The sequence below is a fragment of the Cannabis sativa genome, chromosome 5, assembly GCF_029168945.1.
Source record: "Cannabis sativa cultivar Pink pepper isolate KNU-18-1 chromosome 5, ASM2916894v1, whole genome shotgun sequence".
Classification (NCBI taxonomy): Eukaryota; Viridiplantae; Streptophyta; class Magnoliopsida; order Rosales; family Cannabaceae; genus Cannabis; species Cannabis sativa.
The window spans coordinates 49,495,372-49,521,497 of NC_083605.1; the positions used below are offsets into that span (position 1 = coordinate 49,495,372).

A 26,126-nucleotide genomic window follows, 5' to 3' on the forward strand; every position below is an offset into this window, starting at 1 on the left:
CTGACCATGTCCTCTGCTAACTGGGGTGAGATCTGAATCATGTTAGCTACCTGCCTGGGACCCTTCCTGCTCAGGGCATCGACCACTACATTGGCCTTCCCGGGGTGATAAAGGATCTCACAATCATAATCCTTTACTAATTCCAACCAACGCCTTCGTCTCATATTCAAATCTTTCTGCGTAAAGAAATATTTGAGACTTTTATGGTCGGTATAAATTTCACACCTTTCCCCATAAAAGTAATGCCGCCAAATCTTCAAAGCGAATACTACTGCGGCCAATTCTAGGTCATGAGCTGGGTATCGCTGCTCATAATCTTTTAACTGACGAGAGGCATAAGCGATAACCCGATCAGCTTGCATCAGTACGCATCCCAGACCCTGCCTGGATGCATCACAATAAACCACAAATTTTTCCTTGTCAGAAGGCAAAGCTAGCACTGGAGCTGTAATCAACCTCTGTTTCAGCTCCTGAAAACTAGCTTCACATTTGTCTGACCATACAAATCGCTGATTCTTTTTGGTGAGCTCGGTTAAGGGTGTTGAAATTTTAGAAAACCCTTCCACGAACTGACGATAATAACCAGCTAGACCCATGAAACATCGAATTTCTGTCACTGTTTTTGGTCTAGGCCAATCCCTGACGGATTCTATTTTTCCTGGATCCACCTTGATCCCATCCTTGCTAACAATATGCCCTAGAAAGGACACCTGAGTTAGCCAAAATTCACATTTCTTGAATTTGGCATAAAGCTTGTGTTCCCAAAGCCGTTGCAGAACCATTCGAAGATGTAACTCATGCTCTTCTTCTGATTGAGAGTACACAAGGATGTCGTCGATAAACACAATCACACAGATATCGAGGAAATCCTTGAATACCCTATTCATCAAGTCCATGAATGTTGCAGGAGCATTAGTTAGTCCAAACGACATAACCAGAAATTCATAATGTCCATACCTAGTACGGAAATCCGTCTTTGGAATGTCCTCCTCTCGGATTCTCAACTGATGATAGCCCGATCTTTAAAGACCGCTTAGTTTAATTTGGAAATTAGCAGTTAATCACGTTTAATTATGAAATTATTTATAGCTATTTAAATAATTATTTATACTGTTATTATTGAATTCAGAGATGCATTTTTATGTCATGTAGTAGTTTTCATAATTTTGCATTCCGGTGCCCGGTATTTTGGAACTCGGCGTTTGGCTCAGTAAAAATCACAACTTAGTATGTTAGTAGTTTGGGACGGTTTATTTGACATTGGGAATGTCGAGATTGGCCGGGAATTTAGAATTTCCCAAAAATACCCCTTTAGTGTTATTTATGTTATTTTAGTGTGGAGGGGCAAAATGGTCTTTTTGCCCCAATGATATTTTGTCTTTTAGTGATTTTATTAATTGAAAATTAAATGTTTATTTAGTTATTATTTGGCTGAAAGTAAGTGTGTTATATGCCTTAAAATTCCATTTCATTCTTATTTTCAACACTTAGAAAAAATAGAAAAATTTCAAAACTCTTTTCTCTCAAAGTCCTCTCTCTATTTCGGCCCTAGGAGCAGCTGGGTTCTTGCTCCTCTTTCCTTGTGGATTCAAGGTTTTTGTGTGTTTAATCCAAGCTAGGTTAGCTCCTCATCTTTTCCTCTTTAAGTTTGTTGAATTTTTGATGAAAATGGTGTTTTGCATGCATGATTAAATGGATGTTGTTGCTGCTGTATTTTGTTTATGTTTTCAGAGGTTTAAGCATGTTAAGTTGAGGATATTTGAGCTATTATTAATGCATGATAGTTAGGTTGCTTGAGTTGTGAATTTTCTATGCAAAAGCTTGAGTTTTCAACATGAATTTGTGAGTTTTGTTGCTGTGTTTGTTGTGGTCGAATTCTTATGTTTTCTGAAGCTTTTATATGCTTGTTTAAGTAGGTTGAATCTGAATTGAATGCATGTTAGTTGATTTTAACCAAGTTTGAGTTTGGAACTCAAAGCTTGGGCTTTAATGGTGTTTTTCATTTTTGTGCATTCTGGGTGAATTTAATGCTTTAGAAATGTTATTCGGGTTATATGGATTAGGTCTGGAAGGTTTGAGGTGATTTGGGTTTGATTTGGTTGAGATATGAATTTTTGAGGTTGCTGCCTGCGAGGAACCGGAATTCCGGTTGTACATCCGGAATTCCGGATGGGGTTCTGAAATTTCCCAGAACTGGAATTCCGGTTGGGCAACCGGTCTACCGGTTGGGGAAAATTCAGGAACCCTAGTTTTCCTCAATTTTATGTTTTTGGGGGTATGGCCATGCTTTTTATCGATAGGGAAACTTTTAGTTCCTAGTTTAAATCCCCGGGAAGTGATTTAGCGTGTCACTTATATTGTTGTGATTTTTATGGTTTACGAGCCTATAATCCGCCACGCAGATAAGTTCCAGTCAGGTTGACCGGCACACCTGAATTCAGAATCCAGGTAAGATTAGTATAACAGTATGCATATGTAGATTACCTGTTTAGCGTGCATGTAGGAAGCCTGTTAGATTACATTAGTTATGTATGTTGGCTTCGAACCATCCAACTGTGTCACGTCGGTACAGGCTGGAGTATGACCAGCAGCTGGAGTATGACCGGTTCGATCGATCAGGCTGACACTTAGGTTGGTGGTTCCGTACTATTGATGTATCACATCGGTACAGGCTGGAGTATGACCAGCAGCCGGAGTATGACCGGTTCGACCGATCAGGCTGATACTGTAACACGTCGGTACAGGCTTGAGTATGACCAGCAGCTGGAGTATGACCGGTTCGACCGATCAAGCTGTTACTTGTCAATAGTACCGTCCCTATGAACGTTCAGAACTCAGTACCGTGTTGGACACGGCAGTTAGGGGGACTCAGTATCGTGTTGGACACGGCAGTTAGGGTTATGATCAGGGGTATCGGCGTCTGATCATGACCGGGTTTTATGTATGAATATTATTATGCTTTTCTTACTGAGTCTGTCGACTCACAGTGCTACGTTTATGTGTAGGTAAAGGCAAAGCTAGAGCTGATGGACCGTGAGCGAGCCGGTGAAGATTGTACATGTCGGGGCGGTTAGGCCTGGAGCGTACGATCCTCGGGACAGCAAGCCTATTTTTGTAACTAGTCGCTAGGCGGTAATTATTTTGTATGAACAGTAAACTTTTGTAAATGATTTTGTAATCGGGATCCCGAGTCTTTTGTATAAATATTTTATAAGTTTAATTAAAAAGCAAAAATTTTAATTAATCACGTTTTCCATAAACCTCGTTGATTAGTAACGAGCTGCACAGCATGTTTAAAAATCACGTTATACGCCTATGTTAGTTAGGGTGTTACAATTTGGTATCAGAGCCGCCAGGTTGTCTTCCGAAGATCGTCACGACATGTACAATCATCATCAGCAGTTAGCTCGTTCCATCGTTCAGTAAGCCTTTATTGCTTTAGTAGTTTATTTATTTATGAGTAATTTGCGGCATAAATACCTAAGTTTATCTTCCAGTTGCAATTTAATACCTAAGTTAAAATTTTGGCGGTATAAATACCTTCCGTTACACTTTCAAACTTTCTGTAGGTACCTAACTGTTATCTTGAACACTAGACACCAGATGACATGACACATCATTTAAAAAAATGCCACATCATTTAAAATAATGCCACATCATCTTATTAAATAACCACCTAATATTAACCATTAAATTAAAAATTTAATTTACTTTTAAAAAAATATTTATATAAAAATTAATTTAATAAATTTATAATAAAATCTAAAATAAAATAATTAATACAAAATCAAACCCTTAACTACCAACTAATTTCTTTTTTTAAAAAAAAACTATTAACTAATAAAAAACATATTATATTCAAAACAAAAAAACCCCTGCTATCTTAAAAAAAACTATTAACTAATAAAAAACAAATTGTGTTCATCTTCTCCAACCATGTTCATCTTCGCAGACTATAGAGAGAAGAGAAGCCAAATCAACAAAAATATCTCCATTTCAGACCTCTCTCATGGTACTCTTTTACTCCTAACCCTTGTTCATTTTTTCACTCTTTAATGTTTTTGAATCTCAAAGTTTGTTTCTTGATCTAAGGCATTCATTCTAACTTTTTCTCTTTAGATCATAGATTTCCCACCATTAAAAAAAGCTTCAATCTTTTTTCATCTTCTCAATTTTCTCTCTTCAAATCTATTAAAACCCCACATGGGTATGGCTCTTTTCTCAGTTTTATAGAAAGTCTATAATGGGTTTTATACCCTCAATGTTTATTGCTTAGAAAAAGAAAAGGTCAGTACTATCACTCTTTCTCTCTCTCATATAAATAATATTCTCTTGTCTTTGAGTTTTTGATTGAAACATGTGTTTTCATGTCTTGTATTTTTGCTTATTGTGGATTTTTGAGGTTGAAATTAATTGTATTTTTGCTTCTCAGCCGGCCGTGGTCGGAGAAGATGAACCTCGAACATACCGTTGCTGCCGTGGTCGGAGAAGGTCTCGCCCAACACTTTCTCTCTCCCCGGCGCTGATGGCTCGTCCCGTAGTCGCAGAAGAAGGTCTCACCAGAAGCTGATGGGTTGTGGTCGGAGAAGAACGTCCAGCCACCACCTTTTTCTCTCTCGCCGACTCTAGTTCCACAGATTTAGGGATTTTGGTTTTCTTTTTTTTTGAATGAAAGGGATTTTGGTTTTTGTTTACAGAATTTGTATTAATTATTTTATTTCAGATTTTATTATAAATAATTTTTATGTAAATATTTTTTTTAAAGTAAATTAAATTTTTATTTTAATGGTTAATATTAAGTGGCTATTTAATAAAATGATGTGGCATTTTTTTAAATGATGTGTCATGCCATCTGGTGTCTAGTGTTCAAGATAACAGCTAGGTACCTACAGAATGTCTGAAAGTGTAACGGAAGGTATTTATACCGCTAAAATTTTAACTTAGGTATTAAATTGCAACTGGAAGATAAACTTAGGTATTTATGCCGCAAATTAGTCTTTATTTATTTATGAATAGGAAAAGCCTGATAGGAAGCATGTTAGTAGCCTGATGGTAGAATAGGCGCATGTTTCGTTTTTAATTTCCAAATTAAGCGGCATTAGTAAGCTGTCCTTGAATACGACCTGATATGCCAACTCTTGGTTTCGCAGGCGGTTCTGACTAGATGGACGCGAGGCGGACTACCAGGAGCCAGGGCAATTCAGTGGGGTCCCCGAGGCAGGGCTCGTGGTCGGGGTGATGAGAACCCGCCACAGGCTGCCCAGGCTCCCCCAGCCGATCAGGGAGCCCAGAATTGGGAGGTTAGGTTTGCAGAAATGCAAGCCCGGATAGAAGAGCAGGACTTTGAGATTCAGAGGTTGAGACAGCAGGGTGCTCCTGCAGTTCCGGTGCCAGTAGTTCCAGTGGCACCTGCCCCTGCTGCTCAGGCCGATTTAGTTGTGGCGGCCAACAGATTGGAACCTTTGTATGAGCGGTTCTGGAAGCAAGCACCTCCGGTCTTTCTGGGAGGTCCAGACGTGATGAAGGCCGAGCAGTGGCTGACGGTGATCACCAAAATCCTGAACTTCATGGGTGTCACCAGTAATGATAGAGTGGTGTGTGCCACTTTCCAGTTCCAGGAGGACGCTCTCGTCTGGTGGGACATGGTGTCTCAGATTCATGACGTCACCACCATGACCTGGGAAAGGTTCCAGGAACTCTTCAACGCCAAATACTATAATGAGGCGGTCAGAAGCGCCAAGAGGAAAGAGTTCGCTCACCTGACCCAGCGTGAGAACATGAGCGTGACCGAGTATACTACTCAGTTTGACCGGTTGGCGAGGTTAGCCTCGGGAATTGTGCCAACCGACTTCAGCAAGAAAGAGAAGTACCTGGATGGGTTAAATGCAAGGATCAAACACGATTTGATGATCACCACGGACGACAACACCACCTATGCTGAGATGGTGGAGAAGGCACTGGGAGCTGAGGGCGCAGTTGGGTGTATGTCGGAGTCAGCTAGTACTCCGGCGAGTGGCGGGGCTCCTACCCCTCGTGCATCAGGCTTTAGCAGGGGGAGTAGTGGTTCAGCCATGGATCAGAGGAAGAGAGCACCCACTGCATCCGGTGGCTCGAGTCAGAACAAGAGGTTCCGAGGGAACCAGAATAGAGGTAGTCGTTCCAGTGGTACTGAGACCCGATTCTCCTATCCCGAGTGCCCTAGCTGCAAAAGACACCATCGGGGTGAGTGCAAAGGTCAGGGATGCTTTCACTGCGGCATGCCCGGACACTTCAAGAGGGACTGTCCCCAGCTCCGCTCAGAGGCACCGAGAGCTCCGGTGATACCCACTCCAGCCAGGGTGTTCGCCATCACTCAGGCTGATGCAGATGCCAGCCCATCAGTTGTGACAGGTCAGCTTTCTATTAATAACTCACTTTACTCAGTGCTGTTTGATTCTGGGGCTACACATTCTTATGTGGCAGCCAGAGTCTTTAGTAAATAGGACAGACTGTACGATAGATATGAATCAGGGTTTGGAACCCTATTACCTGGCGGAGAGTTGGTCATCTCCAACAGGTGGATTAGGTCTATGCCGATCAGGATAGATGGTATAGAGTTAAGTGCTGACTTGATAGAGATGAGTTTAGTAGAGTTTGATATTTTTTTAGGAATGGATTTCCTATCTAAATATTCAGCGAGCATTGATTGCAAAAGGAAGATGGTGATCTTCCAACCGGAAAGTGAAGAACCATTTGTGTTTGTTGGTTCAGTTTAGGGATCTCGGATCCCGGTGATCTCAGCCATGTCAGCTAGAGAATTGTTACATGGCGGATGCTTAGGGTTTCAGGCCGTGGTGGTGGACACCACTCGGCCAGATACCATTCGGCCAGAGGACATTAAGGTGGTTCGGGAATTTTTAGATGTTTTTCCCGAAGAACTTCTAGGATTACCACCTCAGCGGGAGATTGACTTTGTGATAGACTTGGCACCAGGGGTGGAACCGGTTTCCAAAGCCCCGTATAGAATGGCTCCAGCTGAACTTAAGGAGTTAAAGATTCAGCTCCAAGGGTTGCTTGACATAGGGTTTATTCGGCCCAGTGTGTCACCCTGGGGAGCCCCAGTTTTATTCGTCAAGAAGAAAGATGGATCTATGAGGATGTGCATCGACTACAGAGAATTGAACAAGCTGACGATGAAGAATAAATATCCATTACCTAGGATCGATGATTTGTTCGATCAGCTTCAGGGGAAGACGGTCTTTTCTAAGATTGATCTCCGTTTGGGTTATCATCAGTTGAGAATCCGAGAGGAGGACATTCCGAAGACGGCTTTCCGCACTAGGTATGGACATTACGAATTCCTGGTTATGTCGTTCGGACTAACCAATGCTCCTGCAGCATTTATGGACTTGATGAATAGAGTATTCAAGGATTTCCTCGATATCTGTGTGATTGTGTTTATCAACGACATCCTCGTGTACTCTCAATCAGAAGAGGAGCACGAATTACATCTTCAGATGGTACTGCAACGGCTTCGGGAACACAAGCTTTATGCCAAGTTCAAGAAATGTGAATTTTGGCTATCTCAGGTGTCCTTCCTAGGGCACATTGTGAGCAAAGATGGAATCAAGGTAGATCCCGGGAAGATCGAATCCGTCAGGGATTGGCCGAGACCGAAGACAGTGACAGAGATCAGAAGCTTCTTGGGTTTAGCTGGGTAGTACCGTAGGTTCCTGGAAGGATTCTCTAAAATTTCAATGCCCCTAACCGAACTTACAAAGAAGAATCAACGGTTTGTCTGGTCAGACAAGTGCGAAGCTAGTTTTCAAGAGTTGAAACAGAGGTTGATTACCGCTCCAGTGCTCTAGCTTTGCCTTTAGACAGTGAGAAGTTTTTAGTTTATTGTGACGCATCCAAACAGGGTTTGGGGTGTGTGTTGATGCAAGCCGATCGGGTTATCGCTTATGCCTCCCGTCAGTTAAAGGATTATGAACAGCGATACCCGACTCATGATCTAGAGTTGGCCGTGGTGGTTTTTGCATTGAAGATTTGGCGGCATTACCTTTACGGAGAAAGGTGCGAAATCTATACCGACCATAAAAGTCTCAAGTATTTCTTTACTCAGAAGGATTTGAATATGAGACAAAGGCGTTGGTTGGAATTAGTGAAAGATTACGACTGTGAGATACTCTATCACCATGGGAAGGCCAATGTAGTGGCCGATGCCCTGAGCAGAAAGGGTCCCGGGCAAGTAGCTAGTATGGTTCAGATCTCACCTCAGCTAGCAGAGGATATGGTTGGATCCAGCATTGAGTTTGTGATAGGTCAGCTTCACAACTTAACGCTGCAATCTGATCTGTTGGAAAGAATAAAAGTTGCTCAGATGATGGATTCAGAGTTAGTGAAGATCAGAGATGAGGTGTTGGCTGGTCAAGCCAAGGACTTTTCAGTGTCAGACAGCGGGATGCTTCTGTATAAAGCTAGGGTTTGTGTTCTGAATAGTGTGGAACTCAGGAAGGAGATTTTTGAGGAGGCTCATTCTACCCCGTATTCTCTGCATCCCGGCACCACTAAGATGTACCAAGATCTGAAACCGTACTTCTGGTGCAACGGTATGAAGAAGAATTTGGTAGAATTCGTATCGAGATGCCTCACTTGTCAGCAGATTAAGGCTGAACATCAGAGACCAGCAGGGTTGTTGCAGCCTCTAACCCTACCAGAATGGAAGTGGGAAGATATCACGATGGATTTTGTGGTCGGGTTACCTAGGACCACGGGTTTCTTTGATTCCATCTGGGTAGTTGTGGATCGATTTACGAAATCTGCTCATTTTCTGCCGGTTAGAACAACATTTTCAATGGATCAGTTGGCAGAGTTGTATGTCAGAGAGATCGTAAGACTTCACGGGGTACCGAAGTCTATAGTTTCAGACAGGGATCCGAAGTTCACCTCCAAATTTTGGCAGAGTTTGCAGCGAGCAATGGGTACAAAGCTGAAATTCAGTACAGCATTCCATCCTCAGACAGATGGTCAGTCCGAAAGGACCATTCAGATATTGAAGGACATGTTTCGAGCCTGTGTTATGGATTTTGAAGGCTCATGGAATAAATATCTACCGTTGATAGAATTTTCTTACAACAACAGTTATCAGAGTACGATAGGGATGGCTCCCTATGAACTGTTATACGGTAGGAAGTGTAGATCTCCCATTCATTGGGATGAGACAGGGGAGAGGAAATACCTAGGTCCAGAGTCAGTACAGCGGACCAATGAGGCAATAGAGAAGATAAAAGCTAGAATGCTTGCCTCACAGAGTAGACAGAAGAGTTATGCAGATCCGAAACGCAGAGATGTTGAGTTCCAAGTAGGGGACCGTGTGTTTTTACGAGTATCTCCGATGAAGGGGATCAAACGTTTCGGGAAAAGAGGCAAGTTATGCCCTAGATTTACAGGACCTTTCGAGATTCTCGAGAAGATAGGTCAAGTGGCATACCGGTTAGCATTGCCTCCAGCTTTATCAGCAGTTCACAACGTATTCCACGTCTCGATGTTGAGAAAATACGTTTCAGATCCCTATCATATACTCAGTTATGAGAGCCTAGAACTGCAGCCAGACATGACTTATGAAGAACAGCCAGTGCAGATCCTGGATAGAAAGGATAAAGTCCTTCGGAATAAGACCATAACGTTGGTCAAAGTTCTCCGGAGGAACAGCAAGCTGGAGGAAGCCACTTGGGAGCTAGAGTCAGATATGAGAGCTCAACATCCAGAGTTATTCAGGTTAGATTTCGGGGACGAAATCCTTTTAAGGGGGGAATAGTTGTAAAGACCGCTTAGTTTAATTTGGAAATTAGCAGTTAATCACGTTTAATTATGAAATTATTTATAGCTATTTAAATAATTATTTATACTGTTATTATTGAATTCAGAGATGCATTTTTATGTCATGTAGTAGTTTTCATAATTTTGCATTCCGGTGCCCGGTATTTTGGAACTCGACGTTTGGCTCAGTAAAAATCACAACTTAGTATGTTAGTAGTTTGGGACGGTTTATTTGACATTGGGAATGTCAGGATTGGCCGGGAATTTAGAATTTTCCAAAAATACCCCTTTAGTGTTATTTATGTTATTTTAGTGTGGAGGGGCAAAATTGTCTTTTTGCCCCAATGATATTTTGTCTTTTAGTGATTTTATTAATTAAAAATTAAATTTTTATTTAGTTATTATTTGGCTGAAAGTAAGTGTGTTATATGCCTCAAAATTCCATTTCATTCTTATTTTCAACACTTAGAAAAAAATAGAAAAATTTCAAAACTCTTTTCTCTCAAAGTCCTCTCTCTATTTCGGCCCTAGGAGCAGCTGGGTTCTTGCTCTTCTTTCCTTGTGGATTCAAGGTTTTTGTGTGTTTAATCCAAGCAAGGTTAGCTCCTCATCTTTTCCTCTTTAAGTTTGTTGAATTTTTGATGAAAATGGTGTTTTGCATGCATGATTAAATGGATGTTTATTCTTTCTTTGTATTTTGTTTATGTTTTCAGAGGTTTAAGCATGTTAAGTTGAGGATATTTGAGCTATTATTAAAGCATGATAGTTAGGTTGCTTGAGTTGTGAATTTTCTATGCAAAAGCTTGAGATTTCAACATGAATTTGTGAGTTTTGTTGCTGTGTTTGTTGTGGTCGAATTCTTATGTTTTCTGAAGCTTTTATATGCTTGTTTAAGTAGGTTGAATCTGAATTGAATGCATGTTAGTTGATTTTAACCAAGTTTGAGTTTGCAACTCAAAGCTTGGGCTTTAATGGTATTTTTCATTTCTGTGCATTCTGGGTGAATTTAATGCTTTAGAAATGTTATTCGGGTTATATGGATTAGGTCTGGAAGGTTTGAGGTGATTTGGGTTAGATTTGGTTGAGATATGAATTTTTGAGGTTGCTGCCTGCGAGGAACCGGAATTCCGGTTGTACATCCAGAATTCCGGATGGGGTTTTGAAATTTCCCTGTGCCCCGGAATTCCGGTTGGGCAAATCCGGCTCTACCTGGGGCTTGGGGAAAATTCAGGAACCCTAGTTTTCCTCGATTTTATGTTTTTGGGGGTATTGCCATGCTTTTTATCGATAGGGAAACTTTTAGTTCCTAGTTTAAGTCCCCGGGAAGTGATTTAGCGTGTCACTTATAGTGTTGTGATTTTTATGGTTTAGGAGCCTATAATCCGCCGCGCAGATAAGTTCCAGTCAGGTTGACCGGCACACCTGAATTCGGAATCCAGGTAAGATTAGTATAACAGTATAAATATGTAGATTACCTGTTTAGCGTTCATGTAGGAAGCCTGTTAGATTACATTAGTTATGTATGTTGGCTTCGAACCATCCAACTGTGTTACGTCGGTACAGGCTGGAGTATGACCAGCCGCCGGAGTATGACCGGTTCGATCGATCAGGCTGACACTTAGGTTGGTGGTTCCGTACTATTGACGTATCACGTCGGTACAGGCTGGAGTATGACCAGCAGCCGGAGTATGACCGGTTCGACCGATCAGGCTGATACTGTAACACGTCGGTACAGGCTGGAGTATGACCAGCAGCTGGAGTATGACCGGTTCGACTGATCAGGCTGTTACTTGTCAATAGTACCGTCCCTATGAACGTTCAGAACGAAGTACCGTGTTGGACACGACAGTTAGGGGGACTCAGTATCGTGTTGGACACGGCAGTTAGGGTTATGATCTGGGGTATCGGCGTCTGATCATGACCGGGTTTTATGTATGAATATTATTATGCTTTTCTTACTGAGTCTGTCGACTCACAGTGCTACGTTTATGTGTAGGTAAAGGCAAGGCTAGAGCTGATGGACCGTGAGCGAGCCGGTGAAGATTGTACATGTCGGGGCGGTTAGGCCTGGAGCGTACGATCCTCGGGACAGCAAGGCTATTTTTGTAACTAGTCGCTAGGCGGCAATTATTTTGTATGAACAGTAAACTTTTGTAAATGATTTTGTAATCGGGATCCCGAGTCTTTTGTATAAATATTTTATAAGTTTAATTAAAAAGCAAAAATTTTAATTAATCACGTTTTCCATAAACCTCGTTGATTAGCAACGAGCTGCACAGCACGTTTAAAAATCACGTAATACGCCTATGTTAGTTAGGGTGTTACAATTTGGTATCAGAGCCGCCAGGTTGTCTTCCGAAGATCGTCACGACATGTACAATCATCTTCAGCAGTTAGCTCGTTCCACGGTTCAGTAAGCCTTTATTGCTTTAGTAGTTTATTTATTTATTTATGAATAGGAAAAGCCTGATAGGAAGCATGTTAGTAGCCTGATGGTAGAATAGGCGCATGTTTCGTTTTTAATTTCCAAATTAAGCGGCATTAGTAAGCTGTCCTTGAATATGACCTGATATGCCAACTCTTGGTTTCGCAGGCGGTTCTGACAAGATGGACGCCAGGCGGACTACCAGGAGCCAGGGCAATTCAGTGGGGTCGAATCAAGGATAGGGAGCTCAGTTTCCCCCGCCAGCTAGGGGCCGAGGTAGAGGTCCCGGAGGCAGGGCTCGTGGTCGGGGTGATGAGAACCCGCCACAGGCTGCCCAGGCTCCCCCAGCCGATCAGGGAGCCCAGAATTGGGATGTTAGGTTTGCGGAAATGCAAGCCCGGATAGAAGAGCAAGACCTTGAGATTCAGAGGTTGAGACAGCAGGGTGCTCCTGCAGTTCCGGTGCCAGTAGTTCCAGTGGCACCTGCCCCTGCTGCTCAGGCCGATTTAGTTGTGGCGGCCAACAGATTGGAACCTTTGTATGAGCGGTTCCGGAAGCAAGCACCTCCGGTCTTTCTGGGAGGTCCAGACGTGATGAAGGCCGAGCAGTGGCTGACGGTGATCACCAAAATCTTGAACTTCATGGGTGTCACCAGAAATGATAGAGTGGTGTGTGCCACTTTCCAGTTCCAGGAGGACTCTCTCGTCTGGTGGGACATGGTGTCTCAGATTCATGACGTCACCACCATGACCTGGGAAAGGTTCCAGGAACTCTTCAATGCCAAATACTATAATGAGGCGGTCAGAAGCGCCAAGAGGAAAGAGTTCGCTCACCTGACCCAGCGTGAGAACATGAGCGTGACCGAGTATACTACTCAGTTTGACCGGTTGGCGAGGTTAGCCTCGGGAATTGTGCCAACCGACTTCAGCAAGAAAGAGAAGTACCTGGATGGGTTAAATGCAAGGATTAAACACGATTTGATGATCACCACGGACGACAACACCACCTATGCTGAGATGGTGGAGAAGGCACTGCGAGCTGAGGGCGCAGTTGGGTGTATGTTGGAGTCAGCTAGTACTCCGGCGAGTGGCGGGGCTCCTACCCCTCCTGCATCAGGCTTTAGCAGGGGGAGTAGTGTTTCGGCCATGGATCAGAGGAAGAGAGCACCCACTGCATCCGGTGGCTCGATTCAGAACAAGAGGTTCCGGGGGAACCAGAATAGAGGTAGTCGTTCCAGTGGTACTGAGACCCGATTCTCCTATCCCGAGTGCCCTAGCTGCAAAAGGCACCATCGGGGTGAGTGCAAAGGTCAGGGATGCTTTCACTGTGGCATGCCCGGACACTTCAAGAGGGACTGTCCCCAGCTCCGCTCAGAGGCACCGAGAGCTCCGGCGATACCCACTCCAGCCAGGGTGTTCGCCATCACTCAGGCTGATGCAGATGCCAGCCCATCAGTTGTGACAGGTCAGCTTTCTATTAATAACTCACTTTACTCAGTGCTGTTTGATTCTGGGGCTACACATTCTTATGTGGCAGCCAGACTCTTTAGTAAATTGGACAGACCGTACGATAGATATGAATCAGGGTTTGGAACCCTATTACCTGGCGGAGAGTTGGTTATCTCCAACAGGTGGATTAGGTCTATGCCGATCAGGATAGATGGTAGAGAGTTAAGTGCTGACTTGATAGAGATGAGTTTAGTAGAGTTTGATATTATTTTAGGAATGGATTTCCTATCTAAATATTCAGCGAGCATTGATTGGAAAAGGAAGATGGTGATCTTCCAATCGGAAAGTGAAGAACCATTTGTGTTTGTTGGTTCAGTTCAGGGATGTCAGCTAGAGAATTGTTACATGGCGGATGCTTAGGGTTTCTGGCCGTGGTGGTGGACACCACTCGACCAGATACCATTCGGCCAGAGGACATTAAGGTGGTTCGGGAATTTTTAGATGTTTTTCCCGAAGAACTTCCAGGATTACCACCTCAGCGGGAGATTGACTTTGTGATAGACTTGGCACCAGGGGTGGAACCGGTTTCCAAAGCCCCGTATAGAATGGCTCCAGCTGAACTTAAGGAGTTAAAGATTCAGCTCCAAGGGTTGCTTGACATAGGGTTTATTCGGCCCAGTGTGTCACCCTGGGGAGCCCCGGTTTTATTCGTCAAGAAGAAAGATGGATCTATGAGGATGTGCATCGACTAGAGAGAATTGAACAAGCTGACGATGAAGAATAAATATCCATTACCTAGGATCGATGATTTGTTCGATCAGCTTCAGGGGAAGACGGTCTTTTCTAAGATTGATCTCCGTTCGGGTTATCATCAGTTGAGAATCCGAGAGGAGGACATTCCGAAGACGGCTTTCCGCACTAGGTATGGACATTACGAATTCCTGGTTATGTCGTTCGGACTAACCAATGCTCCTGCATCATTTATGGACTTGATGAATAGAGTATTCAAGGATTTCCTCGATATCTGTGTGATTGTGTTTATCAACGACATCCTCGTATACTCTTAATCAGAAGAGGAGCATGAATTACATCTTCAGATGGTACTGCAACGGCTTCGGGAACACAATCTTTATGCCAAGTTCAAGAAATGTGAATTTTTGCTATCTCAGGTGTCCTTCCTAGGGCACATTGTGAGCAAAGATGGAATCAAGGTAGATCCCGGGAAGATCGAATCCGTCAGGGATTGGCCGAGACCGAAGACAGTGACAGAGATCAGAAGCTTCTTGGGTTTAGCTGGGTACTACCGTAGGTTCCTGGAAGGATTCTCTAAAATTTCAATGCCCCTAACCGAACTTACAAAGAAGAATCAACGGTTTTTCTGGTCAGACAAGTGCGAAGCTAGTTTTCAGGAGCTGAAACAGAGGTTGATTACCGCTCCCGTGCTAGCTTTGCCTTCAGACAGTGAGAAGTTTGTAGTTTATTGTGACGCATCCAAACAGGGTTTGGGGTGTGTGTTGATGCAAGCCGATCGGGTTATCGCTTATGCCTCCCGTTAGTTAAAGGATTATGAACAGCGATACCCGACTCATGATCTAGAGTTGGCCGCGGTGGTTTTTGCATTGAAGATTTGGCGGCATTACCTTTACGGAGAAAGGTGCGAAATCTATACCGACCATAAAAGTCTCAAGTATTTCTTTACTCAAAAGGATTTGAATATGAGACAAAGGCGTTGGTTGGAATTAGTGAAAGATTACGACTGTGAGATCCTCTATCACCCTGGGAAGGCCAATGTAGTGGCCGATGCCCTGAGCAGAAAGGGTCCAGGGCAAGTAGCTAGTATGGTTCAGATCTCACCTCAGCTAGCAGAGGATATGGTTAGATCCAGCATTGAGTTTGTGATAGGTCAGCTTCACAAGTTAACGCTGCAATCTGATCTGTTGGAAAGAATAAAAGTCGCTCAGATGATGGATCCAGAGTTAGTGAAGATCAGAGATGAGGTGTTGGCTGGTCAAGCCAAGGACTTTTCAGTGTCAGACAGCGGGATGCTTCTGTATAAAGCTAGGGTTTGTGTTCCGAATAGTGTGGAACTCAGGAAGGAGATTTTTGAGGAGGCTCATTCTACCCCGTATTCTCTGCATCCCGGCACCACTAAGATGTACCAAGATCTTAAACCGTACTTCTGGTGGAACGGTATGAAGAAGAATTTGGTAGAATTCGTATCGAGATGCTTCACTTGTCAGCAGATTAAGGCTGAACATCAGAGACCAGCAGGGTTGTTGCAGCCTCTAACCCTACCAGAATGGAAGTGGGAAGATATCACGATGGATTTTGTGGTCGGGTTACCTAGGACCACGGGTTTATTTGATTCCATCTGTCTAGTGGTGGATCGATTTACGAAATCTGCTCATTTTCTGCCGGTTAGAACAACATTTTCAGTGGATCAGTTGGCAGAGTTGTATGTCAGAGAGATCGTAAGACTTCACGGGGTACCGAAGTCTATAGTTTCGGACAGGGATCCGAAGTTCACCTCCAAATTTTGGCAGAGTTTGCAGCGAGCAATGTGTACAAAGCTGAAATTCAGTACAGCATTCCATCCTCAGACAGATGGTCAGTCCGAAAGGACCATTCAGATATTGGAGGACATGTTTCGAGCCTGTGTTATGGATTTTGAAGGCTCATGGAATAAATATCTACCGTTGATAGAATTTTCTTACAACAACAGTTATCAGAGTACGATAGGGATGGCTCCCTATGAACTGTTATACGGTAGGAAGTGTAGATCTCCCATTCATTGGGATGAGACAGGGGAGAGGAAATACCTAGGTCCAGAGTCAGTACAGCGGACAAATGAGGCAATAGAGAAGATAAAAGCTAGAATGCTTGCCTCACAGAGTAGACAGAAGAGTTACGCAGATCCGAAACGCAGAGATGTTGAGTTCCAAATAGGGGACCATGTGTTTTTACGAGTATCTCCGATGAAGGGGATCAAACGTTTCGGGAAAAGAGGCAAGTTATGCCCTAGATTTACAGGACCTTTCGAGATTCTCGAGAAGATAGGTCAAGTGGCATACCGGTTAGCATTGCCTCCAGCTTTATCAGCAGTTCACAACGTATTCCACGTCTCGATGTTGAGAAAATACGTTTCAGATCCCTCTCATATACTCAGTTATGAGAGCCTAGAACTGCAGCCAGACATGACTTATGAAGAACAGCCAGTGCAGATCCTGGATAGAAAGGATAAAGTCCTTCGGAATAAGACCATAGCATTGGTCAAAGTTCTCTGGAGGAACAGGAAGGTGGAGGAAGCCACCTGGGAGCTAGAGTCAGATATGAGAGCTCAACATCCAGAGTTATTCAGGTTAGATTTTGGGGACGAAATCCTTTTAAGGGGGGAATAGTTCTAAAGACCGCTTAATTTAATTTGGAAATTAGCAGTTAATCACGTTTAATTATGAAATTATTTATAGCTATTTAAATAATTATTTATACTGTTATTATTGAATTCAGAGATGCATTTTTATGTCATGTAGTAGTTTTCATAATTTTGCATTCCGGTGCCCGGTATTTTGGAACTCGACGTTTGGCTCAGTAAAAATCACAACTTAGTATGTTAGTAGTTTGGGACGGTTTATTTGACATTGGGAATGTCAGGATTGGCCGGGAATTTAGAATTTCCCAAAAATACCGCTTTAGTGTTATTTATGTTATTTTAGTGTGGAGGGGCAAAATGGTCTTTTTGCCCCAATGATATTTTGTCTTTTAGTGATTTTATTAATTGAAAAATAAATGTTTATTTAGTTATTATTTGGCTGAAAGTAAGTGTGTTATATGCCTTAAAATTCCATTTCATTCTTATTTTCAACACTTAGAAAAAATAGAAAAATAGAAAAATTTCAAAACTCTTCTCTCAAAGTCCTCTCTCTATTTCGGCCCTAGGAGCAGCTGGGTTCTTGCTCTTCTTTCCTTGTGGATTCAAGGTTTTTGTGTGTTTAATCCAAGCTAGGTTAGCTCCTCATCTTTTCCTCTTTAAGTTTGTTGAATTTTTGATGAAAATGGTGTTTTGCATGCATGATTAAATGGATGTTGTTGCTGCTGTATTTTGTTTATGTTTTCAGAGGTTTAAGCATGTTAAGTTGAGGATATTTGAGCTATTATTAAAGCATGATAGTTAGGTTGCTTGAGTTGTGAATTTTCTATGCAAAAGCTTGAGTTTTCAACATGAATTTGTGAGTTTTGTTGTTGTGTTTGTTGTGGTCGAATTCTTATGTTTTCTGAAGCTTTTATATGCTTGTTTAAGTAGGTTGAATCTGAATTGAATGCATGTTAGTTGATTTTAACCAAGTTTGAGTTTGGAACTCAAAGCTTGGGCTTTAATGGTGTTTTTCATTTCTGTGCATTCTGGGTGAATTTAATGCTTTAGAAATGTTATTTGGGTTATATGGATTAGGTCTGGAATGTTTGAGGTGATTTGGGTTTGATTTGGTTGAGATATGAATTTTTGAGGTTGCTGCCTGCGAGGAATCGGAATTCCGGTTGTACATCCGGAATTCCGGATGGGGTTCTGAAATTTCCCAGAACCGGAATTCCGGTTGGGCAACCGGTCTACCGGTTGGGGAAAATTCAGGAACCCTAGTTTTCCTCAATTTTATGTTTTTGGGGGTATTGCCATGCTTTTTATCGATAGGGAAACTTTTAATTCCTAGTTTAAGTCCCCGGGAAGTGATTTAGCGTGTCACTTATAGTGTTGTGATTTTTATGGTTTAGGAGCCTATAATCCGCCGCGCAGATAAGTTCCAGTCAGGTTGACCGGCACACCTGAATTCGGAATCCAGGTAAGATTAGAATAACAGTATGCATATGTAGATTACCTGTTTGGTGTGCATGTAGGAAGCCTGTTAGATTACTTTAGTTATGTATGTTGGCTTCGAACCATCCAACTGTGTCACGTCGGTACAGGCTGGAGTATGACCAGCAGCCGGAGTATGACCGGTTCGATCGATCAGGCTGACACTTACGTTGGTGGTTCCGTACTATTGATGTATCACGTCGGTACAGGCTGGAGTATGACCAGCAGCCGGAGTATGACCGGTTCGACCGATCAGGCTGATACTGTAACACGTCGGTACAGGCTGGAGTATGACCAGCAGCTGGAGTATGACCGGTTCGACCGATCAATCTTTGAAAAGACCATCTATGAACGTTCAGAACTCAGTACCGTGTTGGACACGGCAGTTAGGGGGACTCAGTATCGTGTTGGACACGGCAGTTAGGGTTATGATCAGGGGTATGGGCGTCTGATCATGACCGGGTTTTATGTATGAATATTATTATGCTTTTCTTACTGAGTCTGTCGACTCACAGTGCTACGTTTATGTGTAGGTAAAGGCAAAGCTAGAGCTGATGGACCGTGAGCGAGCCGGTGAAGATTGTACATGTCGGGGCGGTTAGGCCTGGAGCGTACGATCCTCGGGACAGCAAGGCTATTTTTGTAACTAGTCGCTAGGCGGCAATTATTTTGTATGAACAGTAAACTTTTGTAAATGATTTTGTAATCGGGATCCCGAGTCTTTTGTATAAATATTTTATAAGTTTAATTAAAAAGCAAAAATTTTTATTAATCACGTTTTCCATAAACCTCGTTGATTAGCAACGAGCTGCACAGCATGTTTAAAAATCATGTAATACGCCTATGTTAGTTAGGGTGTTACACGATCGGAGATCAATCTTTGAAAAGACCATCTTCCCCTGAAGTTGATCAAAAAGATCATCGATCCTACGTAATGGATATTTATTCTCAACTGTTAACTTATTTAATTCTCGATAGTCGATGCACATTCTCATAGACCCATCCTTTTTCTTGACAAACAATACCGGAGCTCCCCAGGGTGACACACTAGGCCGAATAAACCATATGTCAAGTAACCCTTGGAGCAGAATTTTCAATTCTTTAAGCTCAGCCGGAGCCATTCTATAAGGAGCCTTGGAGATCGGTTCTACTCCAAGTGCTAAATCAATAATAAAATCAATTTCCCGCTAAGGTGGTAAACCCGGAAGTTCTTCAGGAAAAACATCTAGAAATTCCCGAACCACCTTGATATCTTTTGACCGAACAGAGTCTGGTCGAGTGGTGTCTAACACCACGGCCAGAAACGCTAGGCATCCATCACACAATAATTCTATAGCTGACAGGGCCGAAATCACTAGGATCCGAGATCCCTGAACCGAACCGACAAAAACAAACGGTTCCTCACCTTCTGGTTGGAAGATTACCATCTTCCTCTTACAGTCAATACTGGCTGATATTTGGATAGGAAATCCATTCCCAGAATAATATCAAAATCTACTAAGCTCATTTCTATTAGGTCAGCACTTAACTCCCTATCGTCAATTCTGATCGGCATAGACCTAATCCACCTTTTGGAGATAACTAACTCTCCGCCAGGTAATAGGGTTTCAAACCCTGATTCATAACTATCATGCAGTCTATCCAATTTACTAAAGATTCTGGCTGTCACATAAGAATGTGTGGCCCCAGAGTCAAACAATACGGAGTAAAAAGAGTTATTGCCCGAGAGCTGACTTGTCACCAATGAAGGGTTGGCTTCTGCATCAGCTTGAGTAATGGTGAACACCCTTGCTGGAGTGGGTTTCGCCGGAGCATTTGGTGCTTCAGTTCTGAGTTCAGGGCAATCCCTCTTGTAATGTCCTGGCATGCTGTTGGAAATTATTTTACCAGGATCTTAGACCTACTCACAAGTATGTTGATTAACACCCTAAATATGAACTTTCTAAAACGATCAAATAAACACATATAATTCTTCAAAAAAAAAAAATAAACACATATAAAGTTTAGTAAACCTTACATTGGGTGCAGCGGAATAATATGACTCCTTCCGTTCAGATATCTAACCCTTGATTCCTTTCTGTAGCAGAGTATTATCAATATCTGAACCTGGATCTCTTTCTCTGATTTTTTAGTGCTAAAACTCCTTCTTGATGAAAGTCTTTCTTCACGATCTTCCTGACTATGGTTGAGGTATCACTTGCTTGTGTGGGCACTACTCTAACACTAAGGATTTCGAAATCCCAATGAGGAAGAAAAAGATGGAGTGTTCGGCCAAAGATAGGGAGAGAGAAGGCTCAGGTTTTTCTCTGAAGGAAAAATAGAAAATTTAAGTGTTAATTTCCTGAAGCCTTCACTATCTATTTATAGCATTCCACTAGGGTTAGGTTTGAATTATTTGGCATTAAAATAATGAAAATATCAGAGGGAAAACCCTACAAAAGTGGGCGGCCATACAATGTGGATTTGGGCCTCACTTTTTGCAATTTTGCAGTTTTATCTTTCTGCATCTGATTTTCTCAAAAACGCCAATTTTCAAATTCAACCATTTAAATGTCAATTCTAACTATTTAATAACTATAAATAATTATTAAATAATATTGTCATTTATCATATTTATTAATTGAACCATACAAAGTACCATAATTAACAAATATGCCCCTAAAACTCTTTATTCACAATTTCGCCCTTACTTAGTGAAAAATTCACAAATAGACATAGTCTAATTTGAGAATTATAATTGATTAATCAAAACCAATTACATGAGTCTTACACGCAATATTATCTCAACTAGTGCGGAGAACATGGGTCTATATAACCGAGCTTCCAATAAGTAGATCAAGAATTTATTACTAAAATTCACTAACTTATTAATTCTTCGTTGAATCCACGCATAAAACTTTAAATTGCACTCTCACTATATAGAATGCTCTATATGTTTCACCATATAGACACATCATTAGTTATCCATTGTTATAATCCTAATTTGATCAATGATCCTCTATATGAATGATCTACACTGTAAAGGGATTAGATTACCGTTATGTTGGAAATTATTTTACTAGGATCTTAGATCTACTCACAAGTATGTTGATTAACACCCTAAATATGAATATTCTAAAACGATGAAATAAACACATATAAAGTTTAGGAAACCTTAAATTGGGTGCAGCGGAATAATATGACTCCTTCCGTTCAGATATCTAGCCCTTGATTCCTTTCTGTAGCAGAGCACTATCAATATCTGAACCTGGATCTCTTTCTCTGAATCTTTGATGCTGACACTCGTTCTTGCTGAAAGTCTTTCTTCACGATCTTCCTCACTATGATTGAGGTATCCCTTGCTGTGTGTGGCCACTATTCTCACACTAAGAATTTCGAAATTGAAGAGGGAAGGAGAAAGAGAAGGGTCGGCCAAAGATAGGGAAAGAGAGAGGCTCAGTTTTTTCTGAATCAGAAGTGTAATTTTCCTGAAGCCTTCACTATCTATTTATAGCATTCCACTAGGGTTAGGTTTGAATTATTTGGCATTAAAATAATGAAAATATCAGAGGGAAAACCCTACAAAAGTGGCCGGCCACGCAATGTGGATTTGGGCCTCACTTTTTGCAATTTTGCAGTTTTATCTTTTCTGCATCTAATTTTCTCAAAAACTTTAATTTTCAAATTCAACCATTTAAATGCCAATTCTAACTATTTAATAACTATAAATAATTATTAAATAATATTGTCATTTATCATATTTATTAATTGAACCATACAAAGTATCATAATTAACAAATATGCCCATAAAACTCTTTCTTCACAATTTCGCCCTTACTTAGTGAAAAATTCACAAATAGACATAGTCTAATTTGAGAATTATAATTGATTGATCAAAACCAATTACATGAGTCTTACAAGTAATATTATCTCAACTAGTGCGGAGAACATGGGTCTATATAACCGAGCTTCCAATAAGTAGATCAAGAATTTATTACTAAAATTCACTAACTTATTAATTCTTCGTTGAATCCATGCATAGAACTTTGAATTGCACTCTCAGTATATAGAATGCTCTATATGTTCCACCATATAGACACATCATTAGTTATCCATTGTTATAATCCTAATTTGATTAATGATCCTCTATATGAATGATCTACACTGTAAAGGGATTAGATTACCGTTATGTTGGAAATTATTTTACCAGGATCTTAGATCTACTCACAAGTACGTTGATTAACACCCTAAATATGAATATTCTAAAACGATGAAATAAACACATATAAAGTTTAGGAAACCTTAAATTGGGTGCAGCGGAATAATATGACTCCTTCCGTTCAGATATCTAGCCCTGTATTGCTTTCTGTAGCAGAGCATTATCAATATTTGAACCTGGATCTCTTTCTCTGAATCTTTGATGCTGAGACTCGTTCTTGCTGAAACTCTTTCTTCACGATCTTCCTCACTATGATTGAGGTATCCCTTGCTGTGTGTTGGCACTATTCTCACACTAAGAATTTCGAAATTGAAGAGGGAAGGAGAAAGAGAAGGGTCGGCCAAAGATAGGGAGAGAGAGAGGCTCAGTTTTTTCTGAATCAGAAGTGTAATTTTCCTGAAGCCTTCACTATCTATTTATAGCATTCCACTAGGGTTAGGTTTGAATTATTTGGCATTAAAATAATGAAAATATCAGAGGGAAAACCCTACAAAAGTGGCCGGCCATGCAATGTGGATTTGGGCCTCACTTTTTGCAATTTTTCAGTTTTATCTTTTCTGCATCTGATTTTCTCAAAAACTTTAATTTTCAAATTCAACCATTTAAATGCCAATTCTAACTATTTAATAACTATAAATAATTATTAAATAATATTGTCATTTATCATATTTATTAATTGAACCATACAAAGTACCATAATTAACAAATATGCCCCTAAAACTCTTTCTTCACAATTTCGCCCTTACTTAGTGAAAAATTCACAAATAGACATAGTCTAATTTGAGAATTATAATTGATTAATCAAAACCAATTACATGAGTCTTACAAGCAATATTATCTCAACTAGTGCGGAGAACATGGGTCTATACAACCGAGCTTCCAATAAGTAGATCAAGAATTTATTACTAAAATTCACTAACTTATTAATTCTTCGTTGAATCCACGCATAGAACTTTGAATTGCGCTCTCAATATATAGAATGCTCTGTATGTTCCACCATATAGACACATCATTAGTTATCCATTGTTATAATCCTAATTTGATCAATGATCCTCTATATGAATGATCTACACTGTAAAGGGATTAGATTACCGTTATGTTGGAAATTATTTTACCACGATCTTAGATCTACTCACAAGTATGTTGATTAACACCCTAAATATGAATATTCTAAAACGATGAAATAAACACATATAAAGTTTAGGAAACCTTAAATTGGGTGCAGCGGAATAATATGACTCCTTCCGTTCAGATATCTAGCCCTTGATTCCTTTCTGTAGCAGAGCACTACCAATATCTGAAACTGGATCTCTTTCTCTGAATCTTTGATGCTGACACTCGTTCTTGCTGAAAGTCTTTCTTCACGATCTTCCTCACTATGATTGAGGTATCCCTTGCTGTGTGTGGGCACTATTCTCACACTAAGAATTTCGAAATTGAAGAGGGAAGGAGAAAGAGAAGGGTCGGCCAAAGATAGGGAAAGAGAGAGGCTCAGTTTTTTCTTAATCAGAAGTGTAATTTTCCTGAAGCATTCACTATCTATTTATAGCTTTCAACTAGGGTTAGGTTTGAATTATTTGGCATTAAAATAATGAAAATATCAGAGGGAAAACCCTACAAAAGTGGCCGGCCATGCAATGTCGATTTGGACCTCACTTTTGGCAATTTTGCAGTTTTATCTTTTCTGCATCATATTTTCTCAAAAACGCCAATTTTCAAATTCAACCATTTAAATGCCAATTCTAACTATTTAATAACTATAAATAATTATTAAATAATATTGTCATTTATCATATTTATTAATGGAACCATACAAAGTATCATAACTAACAAATATGCCCCTAAAACTCTTTCTTCACAATTTCGCCCTTACTTAGTGAAAAATTCACAAATAGACATAGTCTAATTTGAGAATTATAATTGATTAATCAAAACCAATTTCATGAGTCTTACAAGCAATATTATCTCAACTAGTGCGGGGAACATGGGTCTATATAACCGAGCTTCCAATAAGTAGATAAGGAATTTATTACTAAAATTCACTAACTTATTAATTCTTCGTTGAATCCACGCATAGAACTTTGAATTGCACTCTCATTATATAGAATGCTCTATATGTTCCACCATATAGACACATCATTAGTTATCCATTGTTATAATCCTAATTTGATCAATGATCCTCTATATGAATGATCTACACTGTAAAGGGATTAGATTACCGTTATGTTGGAAATTATTTTACCAGGATCTTAGATCTACTCACAAGTATGTTGATTAACACCCTAAATATGAATATTCTAAAACGATGAAATAAACACATATAAAGTTTAGGAAACCTTAAATTGGGTGCAGCGGAATAATATGACTCCTTCCGTTCAGATATCTAGCCCTTGATTCCTTTCTGTAGCAGAGCATTATCAATATCTGAACCTGGATCTCTTTCTCTGAATCTTTGATGCTGACACTCGTTCTTGCTGAAAGTCTTTCTTCACGATCTTCCTCACTATAATTGAGGTATCCCTTGCTGTGTGTGGGCACTATTCTTACACTAAGAATTTTGAAATTGAAGAGGGAAGGAGAAAGAGAAGGGTCGGCCAAAGATAGGGAGAGAGAGAGGCTCAGTTTTTGAATCAGAAGTGTAATTTTCCTGAAGCCTTCACTATCTATTTATAGCATTCCAGTAGGGTTAGGTTTGAATTATTTGGCATTACACTAATGAAAATATCAGTTTAAATTCCCTACAAAAGTGGCCGGCCCTATACAAGTGGATTTGGGCCTCACTTTTTGCAATTTTGCAGTTTTATCTTTTCTGCATCTGATTTTCTCAAAAACGCCAATTTTCAAATTCAACCATTTAAATGCCAATTCTAACTATTTAATAACTATAAATAATTATTAAATAATATTGTCATTTATCATATTTATTAATTGAACCATACAAAGTATCATAATTAATAAATATGCCCCTATAAACTCTTTCTTTACAATTTCGCCCTTACTTAGTGTAAAATTCACAAATAGACATAGTCTAATTTGAGAATTATAATTGATTAATCAAAACCAATTTCATGAGTCTTACAAGCAATATTATCTCAACTAGTGCGGAGAACATGGGTCTATATAACCGAGCTTCCAATAAGTAGATCAAGAATTTATTACTAAAATTCACTAACTTATTAATTCTTCGTTGAATCCACGCATAGAACTTTGAATTGCACTCTCAGTATATAGAATGCTCTATATGTTCCACCATATAGACACATCATTAGTTATCCATTGTTATAATCCTAATTTGATCAATGATCCTCTATATGATTGATCTACACTGTAAAGGGATTAGATTATTGTTACACCCTACAATGTATTTAATCCTTAAAACACTTAACCCCGTATAAATGATATTTCAGC

General features: G+C 40.6%; 1 long non-coding RNA gene across 1 annotated transcript; it reads left to right on the forward strand.

Moving 5' to 3' along the window:
- The first annotated feature begins 3,832 nt into the window (after nt 1–3,832).
- Nucleotides 3,833–4,793, forward strand: LOC133037653 (uncharacterized). The gene is made up of 2 exons (XR_009687715.1): nt 3,833–4,012; nt 4,433–4,793. It is a non-coding gene; the product is annotated as an uncharacterized LOC133037653 (long non-coding RNA).
- Nucleotides 4,794–26,126: the final 21,333 nt, after the last annotated feature.